This window comes from Rhinolophus ferrumequinum, chromosome 19 (genome assembly GCF_004115265.2).
Source record: "Rhinolophus ferrumequinum isolate MPI-CBG mRhiFer1 chromosome 19, mRhiFer1_v1.p, whole genome shotgun sequence".
NCBI classification, from domain to species: Eukaryota; Metazoa; Chordata; class Mammalia; order Chiroptera; family Rhinolophidae; genus Rhinolophus; species Rhinolophus ferrumequinum.
This window is the reverse complement of record NC_046302.1, coordinates 57049137-57055080: the sequence shown is the minus strand read 5'-3', so window position 1 is coordinate 57055080 and position 5944 is coordinate 57049137.

The window sequence follows — 5944 nt, the reverse complement described above, 5'->3', positions numbered from 1 at the left end:
ATGACCAAACACAGGCATTCAACAAGTTCACTGACCTCCTAGATTTAATTGCCGTCAGCCGCACGGAGCAATAAGCATTTGTTTGATGAGAAGAATCACAGAGCTGGAGAGAGGACCAGGCTTTGCAAGCAGACACTGAGGCTACTGGATCGGCCAGAGTTCAGGGTCTGAGAAAGCAAAGCCCAGGGGTGGTAGCGGGGGCAGGAGGGGCCAATGTCACTGCTCCTGCCAGATGGGGCCGAGGGGAAGGCAAGGGTGGTCTGCTCTGCTGACCTCTGCTCGTGATTCTGAGAGGACAGCTGTGAACGTTTTCGGAACAAGACATTGGCCACATGTCAGTTATCGTCATCATTGCTTCAACCTGCACACGAAAGTCGCTTCTGTGGTGAGCTACCAAGTTCCCAAAAGGAAATACTCAAGTTTCACTTTGTTTATTTTGTCCTTTTAACCTAAAGCCACATTGTCTTGAGAAACTATTCTTCTGCGAAGCAAGAGTTCACCAGCGTGAATGACCAGAGAGCGTTTCTAAGTGTTTTAGCTGCAGACATTAAGACGGAGACTAGCAGATTACAAATCATCAGAAGCCTTTCGACAAGGCCTTTTTGGTGAGGTTGAAAGGGAGGGAATATTTTTAAAACTCAAGATGATGGACAGAGGGTCACCAGGCTTAAATAGCTGTATTTTTGTAAGAGACAGTCTTTTCTTTAAAGCAATAAGTGAATAATAATGCTTTTTTGTCTTTGACACCAAATAAAGTCATTTAAGATGAAAAACTCCTTTGAGCTGCTAAAGCTTGGAACTGATTTAAGAACGAGCACCTAAGGAGTGTGTGGGAATGTGTTCTTTCTCTTGGGAGCTTTCCAAAGGGGAATTGGGCTGTGGGACCAGCCAAAACCCAAGAGGAAAACCCCAGGGAGATTATCACCATCGAGGTCCCTGGAGAGTCTGCAGAGTCTCAAGAAACCCTCTTGTGTTTGTGTTGGAAAGGAAAAAGCTGGAACGATGACATGCTTACCTCGGCCCCTGGAAGGCAGCCTGCTGCCCTCACCAGCACCACCCTGGTTTCTGCCGTCGAGCCGACAAGAGGAACTTAAGGACCACGCCAGCCAGGAGTGTGGACCACAGTGCTGTGTGCCAGCGGACTGACACCAGGTTGGCTTTGAAGAAAACACAGGCTCTCTGAGCTCCGTTTCTCCTGTTGGTCTGTTTTGTTTTATAGAGGCCCCAAAGCTCACAGGGGCTGAGGGCAATAAACATTCACATGAAGTGCGCAGGTGGATTCAAATCACGTCACACTCATGCATGGGTGCCTTAGTTTCCCTGTCTGGGATCAGATGCTGTCACCCAAGAGGCACTTGGCACAGAGCTCATCACCAAGCCAGGGCCCCGAACACTTGCTGCTGTCTGCACCCCAGCATTACAGACCCGGCCTGGAGGTGGCCCTCAGACGCGTGTTAGCCGCGTGACTGCGTGGCCGCTTTTCCCCCCAGACTGCTAAGGGCAGCGAGACGGTGGCGACGGTCCCATAACTGCTCTGAACATCCCTGGGACTTGATTTTCCTATTCAGGAATGGCCGGTCTAACTTGTTTCCTCTTTAAAATGTTAATCCTTGGGGCTGCCATCTTGTCGCTGATTCAGAAAGGAGGGCCTTCCTTCCAGGAGCAGCAGGTGGCTTCATGTGCTGAGAGGATGGGCGTGGAGCCAGGCTGGTCCTGGGGTCTGCAGGGCCCTCCCACGTTCAGGCCTCCTTGAAGGGTTCTAGGGGAAAAGCAGGTACTTTCCAACTGTTCGTTGGGGAATTATGGGGGCAACTACAAAAGCAACAGACATTTGTTAGTAATTCCAGTTCTTTTCTCTTCAAAGTCCTTTATAGACAATCAGGGAAAGGGGCCTTATTGGTGCTGTTGCCTGTTAGTTGTTGGTGTTTTTGTTTCTTCTTCACCCACTGTCCTCTTGGGGGTTGAGGCGTCCATATTGTGGGGGCACCGAGATGGGTTCCTGGGCGGCAGGAGGAGAGCTTTCCCAGCAGCGAGGTGCACCAGGGGTAAGGGAGGGATGGAGATCAGGGCCCTGGGAAAGGTAGGGCTGCGGGGTGAAGGCAGCATGTGGAGATCCGAGATGAGGCTGAGCCGGGACGGGAAGGTGTGGAAGACCAGTCAGCTGCTCCCACTAGGGCCCTGTCATGGGGGGCTCGGGTTCAGGGTACTGAGCTCTGTGTGTGGCTAAGAGAAACTGCAGGAGCTGGACCTGGCAGCCTGCTCATTAACGAGCCTGATGGGCCTCCCCCTGCACCTGGGTGACTGGCACTGCCTACCTGCCCTGTGGACCCCCGAGCAGGGAGCTAATCAGCCTCCTGGGGCGTGGAGACTGTAGGCAGAGGCCTGAGTCAGCACATGCATAATAAGCTCCCTTCTGCAGTGGTGGAGGTGATCAATGGCCGGGAAAGCGTTCAGAGGCTCTCTGCCGCCTGCCCCCAGCCCCACCCCTCCCCCCCTCTCTCCTTTCTCCTCTTTCTTCCTCTCCTTCTCAGCTCTAGGCCCCTCTGCTCCCTGGAAGGTCCTGAGACTGTCACGTGGGGACAAGCTGGGGCCCTACCAGCCAAAGATCTCCTTTGTCCTGGCATGGGGGCCGCCATGCAGTGCCCCATGTGGAGAGAAAACACACCAGTGTCTGCAGCTCCAGGATCCGGGTTCCCTGCACAATGGATGGGCCACCCGCTGAGAGTGACTGAAAGCTACTTGGGCCATCAATTAGATCAAAGGAGGCATTATAGTCCAGTGACTGGCAGGCTCTGAATAGATGTGAAACAGCTTTTGCGGGAGTCCCAGAATCCAGGGGTTGGAAAGGACCTACGCCATCTAGCCTATCACTCAGCTAAGCTGATTGCTGGGATTCCTTCCCGCTGGCAACACCCCTGCCAGATTATCTAGTCAATGTCTCACCCTGCTAATGCTCAGGAACTCAGTGTCCACCGAGGCCCACCTGGATGTTCCAATTGGTATAAAAAGTCCTCCTATGAGTCAAAGTCAGTGTCCATTTAGCTTCTACCCATTAAGCTTATTTTACCACTGAGGCCAAGCAGACTCAGACTCCTTCCTTCTTCCACACTCATATGTTCAGCAAACATTGGGACGGCTCCAGAGTGCAGTTGTGGTCAAAAACACAGACATCGGACTCGGACAGCCCTCAGGTAGGATTTCCAGCTTTGCCGTTTTCTAGCTGAGTGACCTTAGACAAGTGACTTAATGTCACTGTATTTTTAGGTGGAGGTTAAAAGCATATCTAGTTCATTCAAGAAGTTGTGAAAGTTAGAGGAGCTGTGTGTGGAGCATAAGCAAAGAGTAGCTGCCTGTTGGAGCACTTAGGTGAGCCTGGTACGGTGCTGGGTACTGGAACTCAAAGGGGATGCAGAGACTGCCCTTCCACACACGCCAGGGGACACGACAGTTTCCGGGCACAAGAGTGATCTGCTGGTACTAGGAGAGCATCCTGGGGTTTTTGTACTAAGCTGGACTTGGTTGTTTTATTTGAACATTCCGATTCTGCCCTGTGATTGCAGACTTCTCGTCAACGTGACGGGTGGACGCAGCTGACATAGGAGACATCCTCCTCACACAGTGGGGCCCACTCCAGGCACATAAAAAGGCTCAATAAAATAACAATGCATTTGGAAATTCAGATCCAGACCAAAAATTCCCCAGAGCCACAATGAAGGGAACTCAAAGCCATAGCTGAGAACCAGGATGGGCACTTAGTGGCCTGTAGAGCTCTCAGAACTCCACCTCCACCTGCAAGAAGAAAGGAGTCGAGTCCACAGGTGACTTCTCTTCCTGTCCCATCCCCACACTCAGCACAGAGCTGGGGTCTGACATTTTTAGGGGAGCCAGGGAGGGCTGCCTCATCTGTGAGCAGGGTAAGAAAATTCTGCCCATCTGACTGGAGACATGGGTCAGAAGCATGCCCGTCACTCTGGGTCATGGGTGGAAAAAGAGTCAGCAGAGTTCTGGGTCAATTGCAGATGTGGTATCTGAATCATATCACCTATAAAGTGCAGAAACCCTGAGCTGAAAAATTAACATGTGAGCCTGTTCCAGAAATGGTACAACCCAGGGAGCCCTGAGAGATGTCTCCACATCCCAAGGCAGGGACAGGACAAGTGGAAACAGCTGATACTGAAGTTGATTTCACAGCCTAACTATATACATCATGTGAAGAAATAAATTACCATGTGAGAGTGATCAGATGTAGCAACTGGGATAAAAGGACCACCCAGAAATCACCAATGACAGAGCAATCTGGAAGGAATGTCAACATAAATATGCTTAAAATCTCAAAAGAGCAGGAGGCAATGAAACAAATGCAGGGAGATTTAGAAAGAAATGAGTATAAATTCTAGGAATAGGAAATATAGTTATTATAATGAAAACTCAGTAGATTGGCAACACAATAAGCCAGAGGCCACTGAAGAGATTGCTAATGAATTGGAAGATAGATCTGAAGAAGTCACAGGGAGCTAAAGAGAAGGAAAATACAAAAGGTCCTAAACAACATGGAAGACAGAATGAAACCTATGAACACATGTATACAGGATATGATAACTGGCTCAGAAGTGATAGAACCCACAAAGTTTCCTTCAGAAAGAGGGAAAGCAGAGAATGGGGAAGGTGAACTATCTGAAGAAATAAAGGTTGAGAAATTTTAGAATTTTAGAAAGACAATCTTCAAGTTGAAGAAGCACACAATGTCCAGAATAGGAAAAATGAAAACAATTACACATTTAGACTCATCATAATGAAACTATGAAATACTAAAGATAAAGCAAAACAAACATCAGAGAAAAATAATATATCCCTTACAAAGAAATGACAATTAGGTGAAAAACATATTTCTCATCAGCAATAATAAATACTGATAAATAATCTTGAGAGAAAATAATTGTCAGCCTAGAATTCTACACTCAGCTACCTTATCATTCAGGAATGAGGGTAAAATAACATTTTCAGTCAAAGACATTTTCCAGGCCATGCCCTCTCTGAAAGAATTACTAAAGGGTTTATCCAATGAGCAAAAAATGGAACTTCTGAAGGACAGTGGGTGATGTAAGACCCAATTCCTTCAAAATGATGAGTTTGGGGAAACAAAATCAAGGTGGAACTAAAATAATAGGAAAAAAAATGTGAAAAATGGGAGGGAACTGGGAATGAAAACGTGAGTTATTTTACTCCAGAAAATAATAAAAAGTTTAAATAAATTTAATTTTTTGAGTGGGAAGAATGACTCAGAGGAAGATTTGATGAAGAAACCTACTGTGCAAAGGGAGAGAAAGGCATTTAGCTTAGCAACTAAAATTTAAAGGTGTTAACTTAGGAAATTCAAGTCAACCAGACATTGTGGGGAGAAAAGCCAAGCTTTCACCTGTTATTAAAATCAGAATTCTAGTCTTCTGTTGTAGAAATAAATGTGCAAATGTGTAAAATCCACCTGGATGCAACCCTAAGGAAAGGTGAGTTGTTTTTGTTTAGTTTAGCTAAGGAGAATGGCAACATTCATGTTCACACTCCCCAATGGTTTAATAGAAAATTGGGGGAGGCATCATGGACTTTTTGCTTCGGCCAATTTGAAAATGGGAGTTCAGTGGCAACCAATCAGAGACTAATCCCTGCTAACCACTTTTATGGGATATTGTGACCATTAAGTAGGAAAGGGAGAGGCAGCTAGGAGATACTGATCAATGCTGATCAATGATTTTCAGTGGAATCCACATTAGATAAATTACATACAAAATCTGCCCATTGTCGTCTGTAGCATTACCACTTGGAAACCCCCCAGAAACCAGAATCCCCATCATTGCAAAAGGCTGAAACTATTCCTGATACCTGCTCATTCACAGTAAATTGATTTGGAGAGATCTGGGAAGAATATTCCAGAGTGTTGACCCTGCCA